This window comes from Salvelinus sp. IW2-2015, unplaced genomic scaffold (assembly GCF_002910315.2).
Source record: "Salvelinus sp. IW2-2015 unplaced genomic scaffold, ASM291031v2 Un_scaffold16494, whole genome shotgun sequence".
Taxonomy (NCBI): Eukaryota; Metazoa; Chordata; class Actinopteri; order Salmoniformes; family Salmonidae; genus Salvelinus; species Salvelinus sp. IW2-2015.
The window spans coordinates 52,349-65,153 of NW_019957612.1; the positions used below are offsets into that span (position 1 = coordinate 52,349).

Consider the following 12,805-nt stretch of genomic DNA (forward strand, 5'->3'; position numbering starts at 1 on the left):
GTCGCCATTTTCGTTCTTTAAAACAGGCAATGAGATCGTCAAAAGCAGAAGGCTCCTAGAAAAATTCGTGGTCCATCGGAATGACGTTTCGGCAGGGCTTTTAAATCAGCTGATTTTAATGTCAAAATAAGAGATGAATGAGCTGTCAACAGGCGACTAATGTCAACTGGCATTTTATGATATTTTAATCGGATGCTGGTGTTATGAATTATATTGGTACGTGATGTTTGGGAAGATACATTTTGATAGCTAAGTTAGTGACATCTCCGGCCTGCTTTGTTGCAATACCATACACAGCTAACGTCATGCTAGCATAGCTAGCTAGTTTGTTAAAGAACGTTAGCTTGCTAGATTGCGAAAAAGAAGTGTTATCCACACATGTTTATTTGTGCATCAATGCCTTTAATCTCAGATAATTTTAATTCGATAACATGCCGCTTGTGGTTACTGAACTAGCTCAACGTGTTAACTTGTTTAGCTAGCTAAGTTAGCTAGCTTTGTGATGATAAGGCAAAGCATGATGCTCTGTTGTTTTTTTTTACCTGTGGCTAGCTTCATAGCCTGTGATATTGCTATGGTTTACAACTTTTCAGCAATGGTAAAAACGATTACAGTTTGTTATTTACAAGTTGTTGACCGAATCATACGTCTAGCTAGCTAGCTGTGGTGGACATGCCATGGAGAAATGGAAAGCTAGCAGAATAAGTAACTGTCACTAATGGTGGTTGATGTCCTGCTCGCTCGTCTTTTAGGTGTGGACTGCTCCCTGATCTTTCCCCTCACAGCTATATAGATCGCCTGCCATCATGGACAAGATTCTAGAGGCGCTGGTCAGCTCCTCTCACTCAGTCCCAGTGAAGAAGCCATCGTGAAGAAGGTAGTCGAAGCCGCAGAGAAAGAGGTCACGGCGGAGCAATGTCAGGCCCTGTACACCCTCACCACTCGCCTCATCTTCTTGGGCGAAGACGCCTTCCAGAAACGGGTGGGCTTCCAGGTGCTGGGGCCTATGCCCGCTACCACCGTGCTGATTTTGAGCTCTTCTTCAGCAAAGACTTTGTCCTGGGCCTGTTACAGCAGGGCTACGGCCCTGGACCGCAAAGACCCGGCCGTGGTCGACTACATCCATGGCTGCCTGCGGCTGCTGATCAGCTGCCCCTCGGTGCTGGATATCTTCTCCATCATCCAGACAGAAATCCTAAGGATGGTGTGCGAACGGCCTGAGCCAGCCCTGTGCGCCCGTCTTGCCACCATGCTCTCAGACTTCGTACAGTGCTCCCCCGGGAGAAGGCGGCCATTTTGTTCTGCCAGCAGTTGGTGAGGACCATTGGGTACTTCCACTGTCCGGCCAGCCAGGAGCAGGAGCTGAGGGAGTACGTGGACCAGGTGACCAGGTCAGCACGTTGTTGCAGAACATCTGGAAGGCGGAGCCGGTCACACTGCTGCCATCTCTGCAGGAGGTGTTCGCTATAATCTCCTCCACTGGTGAGACTGAGGGAGGGAGCACCACACACAGTCACAGATGAGCACACACGCACAAATTGCACTGTATGTGTCTATGCATCAATGCCCCATACAAGTTGGGGCGGCAGGTAGCCTAGTGGTTAGAGTGATGGGCCAGTAAACGAAAGGTTGCTACATCGAATCCCCGAACTGACAAGGTAAAAATCTGTCGTTCTGCCCCTGAACAAGGCAGTTAACCCACTGTTCCAGGTAGGCCGTCATTGTAAATATGAATTTGCTCTTAACTGACTTGCCTAGTTAAAGTTTTATAAATCATTTGAACAAAATGAGCAGTTTCAAATACAATATCAATTTTTACTGTACACAAGTAAAGTACACAATAGTATTTTCTAATGCAGTCACTAAATTTTGCCCTCCACCTTCGCCCACCTATGGAAAAACTAGGAATGTCAGGCTTGTTAGCACATGCTTGAGACTTGGAACAGTCACTACTTAGTCATTTTAATGATCCAGGGTGGTGGAGAGTTCATGCACCACTCAATATCAGACTTGAATTGGGTCACTTGGTTAGGGAAGAGGTTGTAAACAAGACATTTTAATAGAATTGGGACATATTTTATAAGCTGTGGCCCAACAAAACARCAGTCAATTATACTCAAGTTTTTTTGTGTTCTGCACAGACACCTCCTTCGACCCCTCCATTGCCCTAGCCAGCCTGGTCCAGCACATACCTCTCCAGATGATCACAGTTCTCATCAAGAGCCTTACCACCGACCAGAACGTCAAAGACACCAGCATGACTCAAGCACTCTGCAGGTCACTGGGTGCCTTTACTGTGTTTTTTCATTAGCTAAACTGAATAAATGAATCCGTTGTATTTGCGATGTGTATACTAGATGGGATGATGGGATGTAGTGATTTAATAGAGCTTTTCTGCCCTTATTTACCGTTCTCTCCATCTCTCTCTCTTTCCTTCCTCAGGATGATTGACTGGTTGTCCTGGCCTCTAGCCCACCATGTGGAGATGTGGGTCATTGCCCTGCTGAAGGGACTGGCTGCGGTGCAGAAGTTCACCATCCTCATAGATGTCACCCTGCTTAAGATTGAACTGGTGGGTAGTGTACTGACCACTATTGGTAGTTACACATGGTAATAGCAAAGACAGTACTCTATATGAAGATGGGCAGAAACTGCTTCTCCAATAGAAACCTCCGATCACACTTGTAGGTGACGTTGGCTAGCTAAGCCCATGCGCAGAAACACGTCATTGTGTCGAACGGTCGTCAAGCGCTGAACTGTGCATGTGCAGGCCGTCAAATAAAAGGCACTCCTTTGATATAAAGTAGTATTTGACAAAAATGAAAACGAGTCACTTTCACGAGGTTGGAGTAATAACATGTTCAACTYCTGAAGACATTGGCTGGAATCTAGGCTGTGACTTTAGGTTTTGAGACAAGTCACAACTAAGGAACAATTTTTCACTTCTCTCATTGGAGAGAAGCCTGATCTGTTTCGCAAGCGTTCCCGGAAGTCTTGCGATGTTGCGCCTCTGGGTTTAGAAACTCTGTAGTGATAGCATCTATAACTACAGAGTAACTTCAGTTAGAACTGAAGATCACATGAACGAAAATGTGTTCCTGTAGTTCATTATGGTGTCTAGCTATATCACTTCTGAATTGTGTGTTTCTGTGTCAGTGTGTGTACAATAAATATGCTGTYTGTTTTATCTTTGTGTGTAGGTATTCAACCGTCTGTGGTACCCCATCGTGCGACAGGGGGCCCTAGTSGTTCTCTCCCATATGCTGCTGAGTTTCCAACACTCTCCTGAGGCCTTCCACTTGGTAAGAAACACACAATACAACTCGTTCTATTGCGCACCGCATGTCTTTCCCTCCCTCATTCCCCCTATTTAGCTGAAATACCTTCAGGCTCCATTAAACTCCATTTCCCAGAATCACTCTCCTCTCAGCAGGGCTCTTCCACTAATGAGGTGTAAAGTGTTTAAAGCACCATGATGGTCCTTTAGTTGACTGGTGGTGGTTTCATCTGCCATGATTGTCAATTCATTTTAAAAGGTTGATTACATTTAAGTCAGTGTGACCCCCCCCACCCCCCCCATGACAAAAAGGGAGGCTTAATGTAGCATGTCAAGGTTGATGTTTTTACCAGTCACTACATCAGTGTGTTTAGTGCTATTCTYCTGCTATATGCAGTGCCTAGTTTCCTCCACTGCACCTTTCCACCTTGTAACAGATTAGAACAGCTGTGATGTGCATATGACCAAGAACATCATGTCTACCAGCACTGACTTTGCTGATGAGGATAAATTGACGTACCACGACTGTGATGTGTTGGRTGTCTCACCTAGCTGTCTTAGGATGAATGCGCTAACTGTACGTCTGCTCAGCGACTTTAATGTAAATGTTTGTCTACAATACGTTCAATGTGTGTTCCCCAGGTCGTGCCACACATAGTGGACCTGGTTGAGAGTCTGAAGCGGGACGGCCTGCCCACCAGTAAGGCTTTCCTGCTGCACTTCACAGAGCTCGTCCACTGTATGATGTACCAGTACTCTGGCTTCCCTGACCTCTACGACGACATCCTGGAGGCCATCAAAGTAAYYKKKCRTMYKKAKMYYMMYWRKKKWMYYSSMTMSCCRTTTTTTTAATGTATCAAACATTTACTGTCCTTTATATTATGATCCACCTGACATGGGAGGGGGTGGGTAGGTTTACGTTATTTATGTGACCAACTGTAGTGTTTGTGGCGTCGTGAATAATGTCGTCATTATTGAAGGATAGACCTTTTAAAATTCGGAAAGTGTACAATACTATGCAGCTCATGTATAGTAAACGTGGTGTATGGAGTGTCTGAAAGCTATCTCTCTCCCCTCTAGGAGCTACCTGGGCCCGGTGAGGAGAAGATCAAGCTGGTTCTGAACCAAAGTGCCTGGACGTCCCAGTCCAACTCGTTTACCTCAGGCCTGCTGAGGCTGCCGGGCAAGTCTGAGACGGGCAAGACTGGCCTCATCAACCTGGGAAACACCTGCTACATGAACAGTATCATACAGACACTCTTCTCAGCCACAGAGTGAGTAGTGGATTTAGTACACACACAACTACACGTTGCATTTATATTGAATTGACCACATGGTTAACAAAGCTGTCTATGTACATTCTCACTTGAATCCTCTCARGATAGAATGATATAATGCTGTAATATTTATGTAGGAAGTTCRTATGAAATGCTCTGCACTAACTCTTCTATGGTCCTGTCCCAGTTTCAGGAGGCATGTCTTCTCGTTACGTCTGAATGATGCCACTGGCAACACACTGATGAAGAAACTGCAGCTCCTCTTCACCTTCCTTCACACACCCAGGTTTGTCTCCCGCTGCTGTTAGTGGCCATCGGGTTTTTCAATGCAATGACTATGGATCCATCCCTGACGTTTCGCTTGGTGTGTGTATTCGGTGAGTGGTCATTCAGTTGTGTGTGTCTCTCCTGCAGAGGGCAGCGTACGCCCCCAGAGTCTTCTTTGAGGCGTCTCGGCCCCCTGGTTCAATGCAGGTTCCCAGCAGGACTGTTCTGAGTACCTCCGCTTCCTCCTGGACAGGTAGTACACCATCTAGTAGACTGCTGGAGCACCCTACAACTCCTTCCTCCTGGACAGGTAGTACACCATCTAGTAGACTGCTGGAGCACCTACAACTCCTTCTCCTGGACAGGTAGTACACCATCTAGTAGACTGCTGGGCACCCTACAACTCCTTCCTCCTGGACGGGTAGTACACCATCTAGTAGACTGCTGGAGCACCCTACAACTCCTTCCTCCTGGACAGGTAGTACACCATCTAGTAGACTGCTGGAGCACCCTACAACTCCTTCCTCCTGGACAGGATATACACCATCTAGTAGACTGCTGGAGCACCCTACAACTCCTAAAACCTGTATGACTCCAGGTATAGATGGAAAGAATGATGTTTAAATCTAGTGTTTTGAGAGAAGGATTTTAATAAGTTAAAGAATTCATGTTCACTCGAATGGGTGTTATTGAAAAGGACAGCGCCATTTATTAGCTGTTACATTCATTTGCAGTTGTATTTTTGGTTGACTTTCTCTTGTTTCCTCGTGTTCTGTTGCAAAGGTTACAGAAGAGGAGAAAACCATCCAGGTTCTCATGTCAGCCAAGCCAAATGTTGTCTCCCCTGGCAACGGACGAGCGACGACACCGGGGGTGAAACCTCTGCGGAGGATGCCGGAGTGTCACCCGTGGCCTGTGGAGGAGAAGTCGAGGGAGAATGACGAGAGGACGCTGATTGAGAGGATGTTTGGAGGCAGGCTGAGCACGGGTATCCGCTGTATGACATGCAACAGCGTCTCGGAGAAAGAAGAACCTTTCACTGACCTATCCCTGGCCTTCTGTCCCTCCACCACCTCCAGCCCTCTTCAGACCGAGGCCCCTCAGAGGAACCCCGGGGCCCTGCCAGGGGCTGTAACGGGGGCAGCGAGTCCGAAATAGGCCCTTCTCCCAAACCGATACGGCCCACCACCGGCGTCCATTTTGTTCCAGGGTCCAGCGAGCCACCGCTGTCTGTTCCTGACCTGGTGGACTACTTCCTGGCGCCAGAGATCCTGGACAAAGAGAACGCCTACTTCTGCCAGAAGTGTGGCTCGCTGCAGCGGGCGGAGCGGGGGATGAGGGTGGTGGCGGCGCCGAGTACCTCATCCTCAGCTGCTGAGGTCTCCTACGACGCAAGTGCCACGTGCGCCGCAAGATTTGGACAACGTCACCATCCCCCCGCTCATGGAGACTGCCCGTGCACGCCCTCCACCCAAACACTCTTCGTCCTCTTCCTGCCACCATCCTCTCCACTCCAAGTGGACTCACCCGTGAGCAGCGAAAACCTGGCCAAGAAACTGAAGCCGTCGCAGAGAGATGAGGAGGAGACTGGGCTAGAGGGCGACAACGGGATGGCAGGAGAGAAAGTGAGGTAGGGGTGTGCGGCAGCCCAGTTCGTTCCCTACGTCCTAGCTCTGTAGTGATGCATTCTGGGTGTCGTCGGAGACGGCCATTACTACTCATACGGCCGCAACCTCAACGGTGCCGACGGAGCCCAACACCACCTAGCCAATCGCCTCGCCCTGGGGGAGGAGCCTGGGAACGGGCAGACTGAGCCCATCGCACTCACTTGCTCGGGGCGACTCATCCCAAACAGGAAGTGGAGGAGGTGTGCGGAGGCCAGGCGGCCGGCGATTGGCTGCTGTTCAACGACAGCAGGGTGACGTTCACTTCGTTGGGTCGGTTCAGAACGTCACCAACCGTTTCCCCAAGGACACGGCCTACGTGCTGATCTACCGGAAACGGACGTTAGCGGGGCAGAACAGTACGGGGGAGTGACGGCCAACGGCATGAGACTGGGCTCTGAACCTCCGCTGCAGAAAGAACTGATGGATGCCGTCACCAGGACAACAAGCTCTTTTTACAGGTGAGAGAAGGGGGTGTGAGGAGTTACAGTATAGTGAAGGGGGGTGTGAGGAGTTACAGTATAGTGAAGGGGGTGTGAGGAGTTTACAGTAATAGTGAAGGGGGTGTGAGGAGTTACAGTATAGTGAGGGGGTGTGAGGAGTTACAGTATAGTGAAGGGGGTGTGAGGAGTTACAGTATAGTGAAGGGGGTTGAGGATTACAGTATAGTGAAGGGGGTGTGAGGAGTTACAGGTATCAGTGAAGGGGTGTGAGGAGTTACAGTATATGTGAGGGGGTGTGAGGAAGTTACAGTATAGTGAAGGGGGGTGAGAGTTACAGTATAGTGAAGGGGTTGAGGATTACAGTATAGGTGAAGGGGGTGTGAGGAGTTACAGTATAGTGAAGGGGGTGGTGAGGAGTTACAGTATAGTGAAGGGGGTGTGAGGAGTTACAGTATCGTGAGGGGGTGTGAGGAGTTACAGTATAGAGAAGGGGGTGTGAGGAGTTACGTATAGAGAAGGGGTTGTGAGGAGTTACAGTATAGAGAAGGGGTGTGAGGAGTACAGTATAGTGAATGGGTTGGAGGAGTTACAGAATATGAATGAGGCGTTCTGTTTGCTCGTGTTTATCCAAGTGCTCTACTCACTTTTCATTTACAGTATGTTCATTTTGGTTTGAAACCTTAAAAAGGATTTCGTCTGCTTTAGTTATCAGTGCAATTTTTTGTTTCATCGAATTAACTCTTAAATTGTTGACGTAAGCAGCCTCTTCCATTGGCTTTACAAGTAGGACAAGCCTCACCTTTGACCCCCACCCTCTTAASCATTAGAGGGCAACAACCCATATTATAATAATCTACTTTCATCTCTCTCTCCATGACCAGTTTTAGATAACAGGGTAGCAGAAGGGTGAAAATCCGATTCACTCAAACCAATTATCTCTATATAAAAAGCCCTCCAGTCCCACCCTGTGTCGGAGCRTGTCATTTCTGTCACTAAATGCAGGCCAAGGAGGGGTGACGCAGCCATTAGCATAACCGTTTAGTGTGATCCTGACCTAAATGATGCATCAGGCTATGCTAATGTATTGGCCCAGGGAAGTGGAATGTGTTCACTTATGATCACGCTAGCCTCCAATAACCTTCCTCTAATTGCTTGATTAGCATGGGACGCTGAGGTGCATGCGTATTTACATTTTAGTCATTTAGCAGACGCTTTTCTCCTGAGCAACTTACAATTAATGCATTCATCTTAAGATAGCTAGGTGAGTCAACATATCATAATCGTATCAGTATATTTTCCCTAAACAAAGTAGTTATCAGCAGGGGTGCAACTTTCACTGGGGATGGGGGGGACATGCCCCCCTCTATACACACACACACACACACACACACACACATTCTGAAATTGCTTTTTTGTCCCCCCCAGTTTTATCATTGGAATGTGATACAAAACAAGGCAACGGTGTGTTTTAGGACCATGCGGTCCTTAAGCGGTCGGTAGGCTGTTTGGCATGTTTATCTGACTGGATGCATAATAAAATAATAATAATTATGTCCCCCCCACGTCTAAAACCAAAGTTGCACCCCTGGTTATCAGCAAAGTCAGTGATGGTGGGGAAAATACGTTTTTTTTTTTTTTGTGGGGGTGGCATCGGTATGTCAGACATGTTTCCATATTCTTCAGGGTATTTCTGGTAATGTCAAGTCACGCTTTTCTCTTCTCCTTTGGACTTGTTTTMGGAATTTGTTCTTTCAACTTGTGCCCATGTTCAAAATTTAACAGGACCCTGTTTTCCATGTATCCATTAACAGGATTAAAGTACTTCTGAACCAGCTTTGATCAAAACATGTTGCAAGTATTCAGAAAGCCAACCATACACATGTTACACATTTCCCTTGTGTTTTCAAGATGCAATTAGTCAAGTGAAATTTCATGAGTCGTTAATCTCTCAAAAAAACAAGACTTCAACCACACATTTGCAGTAACCACTAGAGGACAGCAGAGCTGCATTTTCTTGCTCAGACAGAATACCCAAACTCCRGGGTCATGCTCATTAGGACAGGCAACATTTTAAACCMTTCTGCAATGGAAAATTAAACTCCAGGTAGTCCCTGCCTGTTTCTGTTTTCTTCRATTTGGTCCCTAATGAACGACCCTCTGAACAGTGTTTAATGGTRCCGAACTCCTTTGTCCAATAGGAACAGGAACTGAARGCGCGGACCCGAGCTCTCCAGGCGGCCTCTGCCTCCTGCTCGTTCAGGCCCAACGGACCAGACGACAACGAACCCCCGGGCAGCTGTGGTCCCTCGGGGGGAGGAGGAGGAGGTGGGGGGTTCAACACTGTCAACAGACTGGTCTTCTGATGGAGGAGGGACTGGGAAGAGTGAGTGAGAGACAAGTAAATATAGCACTGAAAGACCACTGGACTCATATATGAATGAGAGACATGCACAGAGAAGTCTGGTTGGCTACTCATCCAGTGGATGGTGAAGCACATATGAACGTAAAGAGAGAGCGCTGAAGATCTTGGAGGGAGCACTTGAATACAATGCATAATGTTAACGCCCACATGGACTTAAATCCAACACACAACACTGAACTCAACACTGGACTCAACCTTACAGTGAGGGTCTTACCTCTCATATCTGTCTCTGTCGTTTTATTATCATCCATAACTCCCAACCTTCTGCCTCGGGACAAGCTAGACCTCATAACCTTTTCTGGTTTGCATGCATTTCTCTTTTTCAAGCGGTGGGTTTGATTTTTGATAAGGAGATTCATTGATGCGTACTTGTCAGCTAAGACATTTTCATATAGCAATAAAATGTACACTATGGGTGCGAAAGTTAATATCAATAAACATGGAATATGATTAACTAATGCCATGAATACTGTAGTTACAAAAGTAATAAGATGCGATTCTAATCTTTTAATACAAAATGTGTGTAATTTGCGTCAGAACATTGCATGCTGAACGTTTACAACGTTCTAAGGTGGGGTTATAGGTACTAAATTGACTCTTATAATTAAGTTATTCATTCAGGGATAATATTTTTTTGTTGCAGATTTGTGCCTTTTTTGTTAGATCTATTAATCCAGATTTACAAGCAGAATTTGATGGAAAGACAAAAACCTCAGCCTTGCTGTACAGTTTTAAAGTAGTGTACAATACATGATTTCCCCCAATATTAAAGATGAATTGCTGAAAGGGTCTTGTTTGTGTCTTCCTGCTCTGTGCACCTCACGCTACCCACAAGCCCCCGCTTGTTGAGTTTTACACCTTCACGTCTTTCACATTCTTCTCCACAAGTGTCATTTAGATGCTCTTGTATTATTGGCTTCTCTGAACCCACTGCAGTAGCTAGCTATCGGCCGTGTGAATGCATGGCTGTGTTCAGCTTCATGTGTTGTCAGTGCCCAGTCTGCCCACAGCAATCAAGCCTACCTTTTGTCTTATTCAACATTAAAATATTGTAGGTTGGGTTGCTAAGTGTATTGTTTTTAATTCCATGGAATTCTCCGCTGTAGTCATACTGAACATTACATGTACTGGCTATGGTTCTTAGATTTCCAATTGGCCACTTGATGTTTGAGTGAATGTTAAGACTGGTTTTGAGGCACTGTTAATGATTGAATGTCCAGACATTTACCTTTGGGTGGTGTTCCCATTTAATGAAGTCTGTTGCTGTGATACAGATGAARGGCATGCTAAGTTGCGGTAACATTTCCTCGGCCCGTGTGGATGTGATTTCATCAGAGAACCTAGAGGGGTTGGGTTAAATGCGGAAGACACGTTTCAGTTGAATGCATTCAGTTGTGCAGCTACCTAGGTATCCCCTTCCCTAGATCAAAGACCGAGCAGAGTGGCTTTGAAGCTGTAGCCAAGACCACCTGCTTCAGGTGTGGTGCGTTTGTCACTGCTGTGGCGTCTCAAGGTTTCTCATGCACAGTCCCGGCATTCGGTCAATTACCGGTGCTCTTCTATGCCCATAGGTGAATATGCTTGAGTAAGACTGAAGGAGTGTCCAGGAAGAAGAAAATAAATCTGTCCTCCTTGACAATCTTGTATAATACCACGGGTTGTGTTCATTAGGCACCAAACGGAGGAAAACGTTCTGAAATGGGGAGGTAATATCTGAACATGTCCGTTACAAAAGAAACGCACATTTTTGTTTTATGTTGCACAACATTTTGAAGTGTTTTGTTACGGTGTGCCCTAATGAACATGACCCAGTAGAGAGATTATAGGAGTAACAGAAGGGAGAGTTCACGGTGATGTCAGACAGACCTCCCATGGGAAAGCCTCATCATTCAAGTCACCAGCCAGGATAGGTTTCCTTACCCAGTGGAAACTGACCCAAAACCTCTTAGARGGGGCCGACATGTTATAGAACCCTTACCCTCTCCAAAAGGAGATTGAGAAGGATCTWTATGTAATGGGTSTTAAAACAGTAGTGTCAGACTTGCAATAGTGGCACTACATGAATAGGAAATGGGAGAGAATGGTATGCAACGGTTGACCCTATCAGCACACTTGCTGTTGCTAATGGCATAGCCAATATGTMTAATGTAGCAATGCAAGCTTGTGGTTTGCAAATGGGGCATTTCTGTGCTATTCGGTATCCCTGCCATTAGGTTTACCACACACTGTAGTAGTAGCACTGTAATCGCCTCAAAAAGCATTTGGGAAAAAATCAATGGCACTCAATTATTAATTGACCGATCCATTTGCGTTTCACTTCTACAGTTTTGTAAGGACACATGCAAAGTTTTTTTGAGCAATGACATTCACTGTAAGTTACACAACTCAGTGTTGTTGATATCAAGTGTGGCCTTTTATTTGATACACTAGAGCAGCTTCATAGCAGGTTCAGATTGCCAAATATACTGAACAAAAATATAAATGCAACATGTAAAGTGTTGGTCACATGTTTCATGAGCTGAATAAAAGATCACAGAAATGTTCCATACTCACAAAAGCTGATTTCTCTCAGATTTTGTGCACAAATTTCCTTACATCACTGTTAGTGAGCATTTCTCCTTTGCCAAGATCATCCATCACCTGACAGGTGTGGCATATCAAGAAGCTGATTAAACAGCATGATCATTACACAGGTGCACCTTGTGCTGGGGACAATAAAAAGTCACTCTAAAATGTGCAGTTTTGCCACACAACGCAATGCCACAAATGTCTCAAGTTTTGAGGGAGCGTGCAATTGGCATGCTGACGAAGAATCTCTACCAGAGCTGTTGCCATATAATTGAATGTTAATTTCCCTACCATAAGCTGCCTTCAATGTAATTTTAGACAATTTGGCAGTGCGTCCAACCGGCCTCACAACGCAGAACAAGTGTAACAACGCCAGCAATCACCTCACATCCAGCTTCTTCACCTGCAGGATCGTCTGAGACCAGCCACCCGGACAGCTGATGAAACAGGAGTATTTCTGTCTGTAATAAAGCCCATTTGTGGGGAAAATAATTCTGGTTGGCTGGGCCTGGCTCCCAAGTGGGTGGGCTATGCCCCCCAAGCCCACCCATGGCTTGATTAGGGCCTAATTATTTATTTATTTCAATTGACTGATTTCCTTATATATCCTTATAACTGTAACTCAGTAAAATCGTTGAAATTGTTGCATTTATCATTTTTTCAGTATTGTATGTAGATTTGCCTGGCTGCACTTTTTAGGAGCAACTTTTTCAGTCTATGTATTTACTGCCAATGGTGGCAAAACAATTTCCCTCTGGGAACATATGAAGTACACTACAATTCAACTCAATTGAAGTTATGAAATACTATTTTTTGGCGGTGGGCTTTAAAATGGATGCTATACCCTCTATTATTGCAGAGATTTCAATGTGATAACAATGAAGGCA

The 12,805-nt window shown here is 45.9% G+C and overlaps 1 long non-coding RNA gene and 1 pseudogene across 1 annotated transcript; one reads left to right on the plus strand and one right to left on the minus strand.

Annotated features, from left to right (window-relative positions):
* Nucleotides 1-126: 126 nt before the first annotated feature.
* On the plus strand, nt 127-9,958 carry LOC112080775 (ubiquitin carboxyl-terminal hydrolase 38-like; annotated as a pseudogene).
* LOC139027473 (uncharacterized) lies at nt 5,095-5,389 on the minus strand. The gene is made up of 2 exons (XR_011479561.1): nt 5,218-5,389; nt 5,095-5,163 (listed from the first exon to the last, which is right to left on the minus strand). It is a non-coding gene; the product is annotated as an uncharacterized lncRNA (long non-coding RNA).
* Nucleotides 9,959-12,805: the final 2,847 nt, after the last annotated feature.